This window comes from Nerophis lumbriciformis, linkage group LG06 (genome assembly GCF_033978685.3).
Source record: "Nerophis lumbriciformis linkage group LG06, RoL_Nlum_v2.1, whole genome shotgun sequence".
NCBI lineage: Eukaryota > Metazoa > Chordata > Actinopteri > Syngnathiformes > Syngnathidae > Nerophis > Nerophis lumbriciformis.
The window spans coordinates 441,871-452,766 of NC_084553.2; the positions used below are offsets into that span (position 1 = coordinate 441,871).

The 10,896-nt window shown below is 41.2% G+C and overlaps 1 long non-coding RNA gene and 1 other non-coding gene across 2 annotated transcripts; both read left to right on the plus strand.

The window, feature by feature from the left end:
• Window positions 1–6,022: 6,022 nt before the first annotated feature.
• Window positions 6,023–10,501, plus strand: LOC133608240 (uncharacterized). The gene is made up of 4 exons (XR_009815531.2): window positions 6,023–6,171; window positions 6,604–6,659; window positions 9,735–9,762; window positions 9,942–10,501. It is a non-coding gene; the product is annotated as an uncharacterized lncRNA (long non-coding RNA).
• LOC133608975 (small nucleolar RNA SNORA16B/SNORA16A family) lies at window positions 6,417–6,555 on the plus strand. Its single transcript, XR_009815657.1, has one exon. It is a non-coding gene; the product is annotated as a small nucleolar RNA SNORA16B/SNORA16A family (small nucleolar RNA).
• Window positions 10,502–10,896: the final 395 nt, after the last annotated feature.

Sequence of the window (10,896 nt, forward strand, 5' to 3'; positions counted from 1 at the left end):
ACTCATTTGGGCCGCTTGTACCCGTGATCTTGTCCTTTCGGTCAAAACCCAAAGCTCATGACCATAGGTGAGGATGGGAACGTAGATCGACCGGTAAATTGAGAGCTTTGCCTTCCGGCTCAGCTCCTTCTTCACCACAACGGATCGATACAGCGTCCGCATTACTGAAGACGCCGCACCGATCCGCCTGTCCATCTCACCATCCACTCTTCCCTCACTCGTGAACAAGACTCCGAGGTACTTGAACTCCTCCACTTGGGGCAAGATCTCCTCCCCAACCCGGAGATGGCACTCCACCCTTTTCCGGGCGAGAACCATGGACTCGGACTTGGAGGTGCTGATTCTCATCCCAGTCGCTTCACACTCAGCTGCGAACCGATCCAGCGAGAGCTGAAGATCCTGGCCAGATGAAGCCATCAGGACCACATCATCTGCAAAAAGCAGCGACCTAATCCTGCAGCCACCAAACCAGATCCCCTCAACGCCTTGACTGCGCCTAGAAATTCTGTCCATAAAAGTTATGAACAGAATCGGTGACAAAGGGCAGCCTTGGCGGAGTCCAACCCTCACTGGAAACGTGTCCGACTTACTGCCGGCAATGCGGACCAAGCTCTGGCACTGATCATACAGGGAGCGGACTGCCACAATCAGACAGTCCGATACCCCGTACTCTCTGAGCACTCCCCACAGGACTTCCCGAGGGACACGGTCGAATGCCTTCTCCAAGTCCACAAAACACATGTAGACTGGTTGGGCAAACTCCCATGCACCCTCAAGGACCCTGCCCAGAGTATAGAGCTGGTCCACAGTTCCACGACCAGGACGAAAACCACACTGTTCCTCCTGAATCCGAGGTTCGACTATCCGGCGTAGCCTCCTCTCCAGTACACCTGAATAGACCTTACCGGGAAGGCTGAGGAGTGTGATCCCACGATAGTTAGAACACACCCTCCGGTTCCCCTTCTTAAAGAGAGGAACCACCACCCCGGTCTGCCAATCCAGAGGTACCGCCCTCGATGTCCACGCGATGCTGCAGAGTCTTGTCAACCAAGACAGCCCCACAGCATCCAGAGCCTTAAGGAACTCCGGGCGGATCTCATCCACCCCCGGGGCCTTGCCACCGAGGAGCTTTTTAACTACCTCAGCAACCTCAGCCCCAGAAATAGGAGAGCCCACCACAGACTCCCCAGGCACTGCTTCCTCATAGGAAGACGTGTTGGTGGGATTGAGGAGGTCTTCGAAGTATTCCCTCCACCGATCCACAACATCCGCAGTCGAGGTCAGAAGAACACCATCCTCACCATACACGGTGTTGATAGTGCACTGCTTCCCCTTCCTGAGGCGGCGGATGGTGGACCAGAATTGCTTCGAAGGGATAATACAAAATAAATACAAAACCAGGCAAAAAATAAGTAAAATAAGTAAAATAAATAATAAATATAAAGCAATATGTAAACACTTATGGCTGTCCATATGATCTTATTGTACTGTCTTTATATATTTTTTTTCAATTGGAATATATTTTTACAGTCTTTTATCTCATTGTAAAGAGAATTCCATAGTTTTCACCACAAATGTCATATATTTTTCTTAATGACAAATAGATAAAGAAACAAAGTAGGGATGTCCGGTAATGGATTTTTGGCGATATCCAATATTCCGATTAGGGATGTCCCGATCCGATATTTGGATCGGATCGGCCGCCGATATTTGCAAAAAAATGCGTATCGGCAAGGCATGGGAAAATGCCGATCCAGATCCAGTTAAAAAAAACAAAACTCCGCTCCGTGTTTTCCAACGCACCTATTTAAATAGTGCATTCCACTTTTCTGCTGCTCCCTAATTTCCGTTCCGCATTTTCCAGCACACCTTCAACACATCCACAGGTCTGTGGATTCTCACGCAGTTGCTTTTAGCTGCTGGCATTACACGACAGGCTCTTCTCACTCTTTCCTGTGTCTCCCTCTCACAGACAGCAAGTGCACCTTCTTACACACGTCACATACTGTCACGTCATACGTCACATACGTATACGCAGGACCGGCCCTAACCAATCTGGCGCCCTAGGCAAGATTTTAGGTGGCGCCCCCCCACATCGGCAGTGAAGTGTATATACTCACAAGAAACCGAATAGCTTTGTCTTTGACCTTTTTTTTACTTAAAGAAAGCAAATTAACAATCAGAATAGTTAACAAGATACAAAAAAAAAATGAATAAATAAATGAATGCAAAAAATAAAAAATGAATATATGAAATACAATATTTTTTACATACATATTGCTTAATTAACATTAATGATGTGCACTTTAACAACTAGGCTTACAACTATACCTAATATATAAAGGGGTGGAAAAGTGACTATTACCTGCAGGGCAAACATTAGCTAACCAGAAGGCAATAACAATGTAAACAAAAAACACCTGCTTAAAAGATTTAATACAAATGTCCCTGAGGAATGTAAGGTGGGAGTACTGTAATTACCTAACGTTACATTATTATTTTCCATAACAATTTAGCCCCCTCCACAATATTAACCCGACGTTAAAACAGAACTAGCTATTTATTGATTAGCAATTGCCGAATCATGTAACATTAGCTTAATGCTAAAAAGCCAGGTTACTATCACATTCTGTAACAGACAAATAATTTCATGTAGGCTAACGTTACCTACCTGCTACCTCTGTCTTTTTCTCGTTTCTCCTCCTCTTCTTTTCTCTTTTTTCTTCCCTGGGCACCTGACAGTTTGGGCCGTTTTGACATCTTGTGTTGATGTTTTGATGTGGTGACGTCCAAAAAGAGTCATGATACGGGAAGGGAGGGAGCGCACCGTCCGGGGGGGGGGGGGGGGGGTTGTAATGTTGTAACAAATAATATTTCTATTATATAGGCTTTACTTTGCATTTTAATTAACGTGGGATTATTTTTTGTATTTAGAAATAATAGTACCAACTTTTTGTTTTTTTTTCTCCAACATTTGTGGCACTGGCGTGGCGCCCCCTGATGGACGGCGCCCTTAGCATTTTGCCTATACGGCCTATGCCACAGGCCGGCCCTGCGTATACATCCTCCCCGAGCAGAGAGGTAGCAGCATGGCTAACGTTAGCTGTGATGCTAGCGCAGCCGTGTGACCAACGTTCTCTCTAAGGTGCGCGCCTGTGCAATTGCGCACTGTTTAAGCGTCCTCTGCGCATAGCAATTATATGCCACGCACAAAATCAAATAAAAAAAATAAGCGCATAACAATTTTCGACACACGGACACGACAGAAAAAACCGTTTTCGTCATCATTGTTCAAATATTATAACGTCTGTCGAGACGCTTATCTCCGTTTGGTGCCACACGTCCACACCATCAAAATGCCGAGGCAAAAATTTCCAGATCAACACCGTATTAAAAAATTAGTGATTTTTTTAGTTGTGATTTCCTTCTCTGCATGAAAGTTTAAAAGTATAGCATATATTAATGCAGTATGAAGAAGAATGTTTTAATGTAGACATGCAAGCCTTGAAAGAAAATGTTGGAAATCAAGACTACATTTCCTGCAAATGGGTGCATTTCTACCCTATATTTGAACTTTAGATTTATTCTCATATCAAACTCAACTTTAAACTTTAATACATGCTCGGATAGGCCATTATCGGTCAGTATCGGTATCGGTCAGTATCGGTATCGGATCGGAAGTGTAAAAACAATATCGGAAGTGCAAAAACCTGGATCGGGACATCCCTAATTCCGATATTATCCAACTCTTTAATTACAGATACCGATATCAACCGATATATACAGTTGTGGAATTAACACATTATTATGCCTAATTTGGAAAACCAGGTATGGTGAAGATAAGGTACTTTAAAAAAAAAATGTATTCAATAAAATAAGATAAATTAATTAAAAACATTTTATTGAATAAAAAAGAAAGAGAAACCATATAAAACCATCCATCCATCCATTTTCTACCGCTTATTCCCTTTTGGGGTCGCGGGGGGCGCTGGAGCCTATCTCAGCTACAATCGGGCGGAAGGCGGGGTACACCCTGGACAAGTCGCCACCTCATCGCAGGGCCAACACCAGTTACATAGAAACTAGTAATTAATGAAAATGAGTACAATGAAGTGTTAAAGGTTAGTACTATTAGTGGACCAGCAGCACGCACAATCATGTGTGCTTACGGACTGTATCCCTTGCAGACTGTATTGATATATATTGATATATAATGTAGGAACCACAATATTAATAACAGCAACCCTAACCAATCTGGCGCCCTAGGCAAGATTTTAGGTGGCGCCCCCCCACATCGGCAGTGAAGTGTATATACTCACAAGAACCCGAATAGCTTTGTCTTTGACCTTTTTTTTTTTACTTACAACTATACCTAATATATAAAGGGGTGGAAAAGTGACTATTACCTGCAGGGCAAACATTAGCTAACCAGAAGGCAATAACAATGTAAACAAAAAACACCTGCTTAAAAGATCTAATACAAACATTTATATGCACGTACAACACTTAGAACTTTTAGCATATCAGTATGTGGAATTAAATGATGGAATGGATTAAGTAAAGAAGTTAAAAATTGTACTGATATGATCCAGTTTAAGAGGTTGTTCAAAATAATAGTGCTTACAGAGTACAAAGAAGAAGAGTTATGAGAAATACTTTCAACCTTATTGAAAATAAGATATTCTTCATCTCAGTATGTTAATAATGACTGAATTAATTAATTAATTACATATTACAAAACTGTTGTATACTAATTCATAGATGTTATTTTATTATATAAAAAGGTCAGTAAATGATTCTATATATTTGTAAACGCTTTGAAGTGGGAAAGGGGTAGGATTAAATAAGCTTTGCTTCTTCCTACTCCTTTTCGGGCATGATGTAAAATGAAATGATATGAAATTGTGTGATGTATTATGATGTAAGTGTGTTCATGTTCCAAATAAAGTAAAGAAAAAGAAATGTCCCTGAGGAATGTAAGGTGGGAGTACTGTAATTACCTAACGTTACATTATTATTTTCCATAACAATTTAGCCCCCACCACAATATTAACCCAACGTTAAAACAGAACTAGCTATTTATTGATTAGCAATTGCCGAATCATGTAACATTAGCTTAATGCTAAAAAGCCAGGTTACTATCACATTCTGTAAGAGACAAATAATTTCATGTAGGCTAACGTTACCTACCTGCTACCTCTGTCTTTTCTCGTTTCTCCTCCTCTTCTTTTCTCTTTTTTCTTCCCTGGGCACCTGACAGTTTTGGCCGTTTTGACATCTTGTGTTGATTTTTGATGTGGTGACGTCCAAAAAGAGTCATGATACGGGAAGGGAGGGGGCGCACCGTGCGGGGGGAGGAGGAGGGGGGGGGGGGCGTAATGTTGTAACAAATAATATTTCTATTAAATAGGCTTTACTTTGCATTTTAATTAACGTGGGATTATTTTTTGTATTTAGAAATAATAGTACCAACTTTTTTATTTTTATTTTTTTCTCCAACATTTGTGGCACTGGCGTGGCGCCCCCTGATGGACGGCGCCCTTAGCATTTGCCTATACGGCCTATGCCACGGGCCGGCCCTGAATAACAGAAAGAAACAACCCTTTTGTGTGAATGAAGGGGAGGGTTTTTTTTTTGGGTTGGTGCACTAATTGTAAGTGTATCTTGTGGTTTTTATGTTGATTTAATAAAAATAAAAACAAAAAACATAACAAAAAAAACGATACCGATAAATGAAAAAAACGATACTGATCATTTCCAATATTACATTTTAATGCATTTATCGGCTGATAATATCGGCAGGCTGATATTATCGGACATCTCTAAAACAGAGTATTCATTTTTTTTTTTTAAACGCTGTTAGGAAACCCAATTCCCATCATGCACCGCAGATCGGTACAGGCCAATCAGATGACAGCCGATGACGTCAAGCACAAGCAGGCCAATCAGAAGAAATCCTATGACGTCACAAGGGTATATAAACACTCTCCAGCCTTCTTTCGGCCTCTTTCGCCTTCGACTCTCGGACTGCACAAGAACGAACATAATGGCGTGTTTATATCAAACGTCGTATTGTTCCTTTGTCACTTTAAATCTATCGAACTATTTAACTTCACAAGTTTATAGGCCGTGTCCGAGTTGAAGCCGGAGAAGATGACGTAAGGCCACCAAGTGAGTGTTCTTGCTGCTAAGCTAATGTTGCTAACATCGTCTTCCAACAGTTAATGTTTGAAGAAATGTGCGGTTAATGTTTAAATTAAAACAAGTCATGTGCAGTTAATGTGTAAAAGAATTGAAGTCATGGAAGTTTAATGGCCATATTTTGCCAGAGGTGAAGCTACATGCTAATGCTAAGCTAACCACGTGGTCAGCGCTAGTTCTCCAAAGAAGTAAATAAGCGATTAAAACAGCAGAATTTAAGGCTCCATCGAAGCCGTTCTTGCTGATCTGTGGCAGTGAATGGTCATCAGGAAGCCGAGATGAAACATTCACCGACGGTCGCGGCCCAGCTTGACAAAGTAGCTGACGGCAGCAACATTGTGGAGAATAACATTCTGCATCACAACAATTACAGAAAACTAATGTTATTTGTTCCTTTTACAGATGTAAGTGAACCTTGAAGGCCACGATGACGACAAAGCACCTGCACTTCTGGACGGGTAATTGTTTATTTTTTACATGATCAACACAGTGGAACCTCTATCACTAAGTATCATACCTGGCAACTACTCCGGTATTCCCGTAATTAGTACGGTTTTCATCAACCTTTTCCGGGTTACGGTTGCAGTGATAAAAAATACGGTTTTTCATTAACAAAATTTTTTTTTTTTTAAGTTTTATTCACGAAATCACGTAACAACAATGACAATCGACACTGCTTCCCGTAACTTCCTATCGAGCCATTCCGAATGCCATGCGCGAGGCTATTTATAGCACCGCTGCCAAGCACGAGGCACCAGTTGCCATTGTTTCCAAACGAGCGAACGATCATGGAATCAGCCGGAGAAAAATGGCAAACGAGTCTTAAACCGAAAAGAAAACTGCAGTCATTCCGTGAAGAATATTCAAAAGCCTATCCGGGAATAATTATCCGTTCCAAAAAGGGTGAAAACTACGCTAATTGCACCTTGTGCAGACAAGATTTTTCGATCGGACACGGAGGAATTAGCGATGTAAAAGACCACGTTGGGACAAAAAAACACAAGTCTAATGCCGTTGCTAAATTTGGATTTTAGCCACTAAAAGGTAACGACACCAATGTTATCTATTGGAATTGTTTAGTACTGTTATACTGTTAAAAGTGTTTATACTATTTATGCTTTCAAGTCCAAGTTGAAGAAATCTTGTTAAATGTTGACAGCATAACTACCAAAATACAGAAGTATGTCCTTAATATTTTTGCAGTGCTATTTCTGTTGAAAAGTTCAAATGATTACATTAGAGATGTGATGTGCCACTTTTCAAGTGTCTGATGGCTTCAATTAATTTTCATTCATTTTTCATATTTTGAATTCTTTTGAAAGGCTTACAAAAAAACTACATTTGTATTGTAATTCCATGCTATTGACAGGACTATTAATTTTAATGAAGTTAGCTTACCATGTTTACAGTATGATAATTGTGATAGAAATGTGAATTTTAGGCACATATTTTTTCCAATTGAACAAGGCAGTAGATTATACAAGCTTGGACAGAAAGTTAATAATGACACCAATTTTTTTTTTAAATGGAATTGTTTAGTACTGTTTTACCATTTGTTTACTGTAAAAAGTGTTTATACTTTCAATGAACAAATTGAAGTCTTGTGAAAGGTTGACAGGATAACTGGCATTAACTGTCAAAATAATTTCAAACTATTGAAGTTAGCTTACAGAATAAACATGTCAATCAACCCATATGATTTTTGTTGTAATATTTTTGTTTTGAAAAGTCACTGTGACTGATAGAAAAGGGATGGTTTTAGCAACATTTTAACCTGTCTGAATGCTAATAATCATTTTGCGTTGGGGGCCTTCGCCCCCCTGAACCCCCCACCAGGACTTTGTCCTGGACCTACCGGGGCCTGCGGCCCCTGGACCCTGGCTACTAGGTTTTTCTGATTTCAAAAGTTGGCAGGTATGAGGGGAGCAGTGGTGGCTGCGCCCGGGAATCACTTTTGGTGATTTAATCCCCAATTCCAAGCCTTGATGCTGAGTGCCAAGCAGGGAGGTAATGGCTCCCATTTTTAAAGTCTTTGGTATGACTCGGCCGGGGTTTGAACTCACAACCCACCCATCTCAGGGCGGACACTTACTTACTTACACTACTAGTCCACCGAGTAGATGCATGGCTCATACAATATATGTACCGTATTTTCCGCACCATAAGGCGCCCTGGGTTATAAGCCGCGCCTTCAATGAACGGCATATTTCAAAACTTTGTCCACCTATAAGCCGCCCCGTGTTATTAGCCGCATCTAACTGCGCTAAAGGAATGTCAAAAAAACAGTCAGGTCAGTCAAACTTTAATATATTAAAAACCAGCGTGATGTGGGCGCGCACGGAGTCGTATATCAACATGGACGGAGCTGCGTGAAAAAAGCCATCCGGCCTCTTCGCGTAAACTTAAACTTACCTTAACCACTCATCTTTTCTTCATCCATCCCTTCGAGTTAGCTTTTATGATGACGCCGGCTGGAAAGGTCTCTTTTGGCAAGGTCTTCCTTTTGAATATCACCATGGGTGGAAGTTTCTGGCCATTAGCATGGCAAGCTAGAACCACAGTGAAGGATGACTTCTCATTCCCTGTGGTGCGAATATTCACCGTACGTGCTCCCGTTGTATCCACAGTGCGGTTCACAGGAATATCAAAAGTCAGTGGAACCTCGTCCGTCCATGTTGATAATGTTCTCTGGCCGGATCTTTTTTTCAGCTATCTTGTTTTTACAATATGCACGGAAAGTAGCCAGCTTTTCTTGAAAGTCTTTAGGCAGTTGCTGTGAAATAGTAGTCCGTGTGCGGATGGAGAGATTGCGTCTTTTCATGAACCGGATCCCTGTCGCTTAGTAGGAGCCATTTTGTGGTCTTTACAGATGTAAACACACAAAGGAAATGAAACGTACGGTAATATCCGCGCGCTTTTTCTTCTTCTACGCGGGCGGGTGGTTGCTTACAGTAGAAGAAGCGCTTCCTGTTCTATGGGGGCGGGTGCTTACGTAGAAGAAGCACTTCCTCTTCTACGGGGAAAAAAGATGGCGGCTGTTTACCGTAGTTGCGAGACCGAAACTTTATGAAAATGAATCTTAATATTTATCCATATATAAAGCGCACCGGGTTATAAGGCGCACTGTCAGCTTTTGAGTAAATTTGTGGTTTTTAGGTGCGCCTTATAGTGTGGAAAATACGGTAGTTAAGTTTGCAGAACCTCCAAGTTCTGTAACAGCTCAGGCCATAAGACTCTTGAACACATCAAAATAATCCCCCCAAAAACGGATGAACTGGCTGGAACATAACATAAATCCATAAACGTGGATGCATATGCAAAAGTGCAATATGTAAAGTTGACATTTGAATGACAAAAGGAAGGCCAAGTCTTAAGTGGAGAGGTTCCACGGTGTGTGTGTTGGCTGTGATGACAAACTTGCCCTCACTGATTCAATGTTTGATTGATAGTTTTGGACTGAGCCACGTTTTATGTTCAATCTGCTGACTCGGGAGTACGACAGTTACTAACGGCGTGCTCTTGTCTGCCTACAGGAGCAGTCGTGATGGCCCCCCCGTCCAGGTAATTTCAAAATAAAATGTAGAGCTGCGTCACTGTCTAGTTTGAGATCTGGGATGACATTTACTGCCACTGACATAAGATGAATTGTGGTGCGGATATGGGACTGAGATCACTCAAGCAGTTTTTGTCAATTATCGTCATTTACATTTTAGTCTAAAGTTTGCTTTTCTTGTCCCCAGTTTGCCAAGTGAGGTCTTTGCTGGGATGGTGTGATCAGGACTTCCCTGTCCACTTCAGTGTGATCCAAAGACTTGAATGAAATGCAGGTGTGTCCCGAGTCAGGGTCTGCATCCTTCAAAGGGGAAATTTGTAGACTGCTTACATCACAGATGTAGATGTGGTGGTGCAGTTCTGCTAACTTCCACTGTTCTCTCCATCTGGTGTTGACCCAGGTGGCCTTGGAAGTATCGGCTGAGCAGCTCGTGGGCTTGCATGACAAAGGGGCGTCTTGACTTTAGGCGCACGTGTCGTTCTGTTTCTGTGACGGTCTTATGAAAGTAGAATAACTTGTCATGTTTGTTAATAACTTGATGACATGCATATATTGGTGTATAAATAAAATGTAGGGTAACTTGTAAATTGGTGTTAAACTAACAAGTAGAACAGTAGGTTAGTTTGCGATTGAATAAATGACTGCTGGACGTGGAAAAGAAAGCCACTAAAGTATGGATGTGACCTCTGCTTAGATGGAAGATGTCATCTGACAGAAATAGTTAATAAAGAAAACCTCTCACAAAGATTATGATCTCCTGGCTTTAGTCTTGTGTTGACTTTCAACTCAGACGTGTGATTGAAAGAATGGACGAGTTTGTTACTTTGTAAAACATGAAACCTGCATCTTACCCCATCCCATGATGCTGATGCTGCCACGTTGCCATGGAGCTTAAAGATGGAGACGAGAAACCTGCCAGCTCAGAACTGCTCATCTGATCATCTGACAAAACATTCAATTAATTTGATGAAAACAAATTATTCATTTGAAATAATACGACACAAAACATTAAAATCTGATTAAACAAAATAATTGAAATTAATTTGATAAGACATTAAAATAATCTGATGAAATTTAAATATTTGTTTAAATTAATCAGACACAAAAAACATTCAAGTCAATTAAATTAATTTGATAAAAAC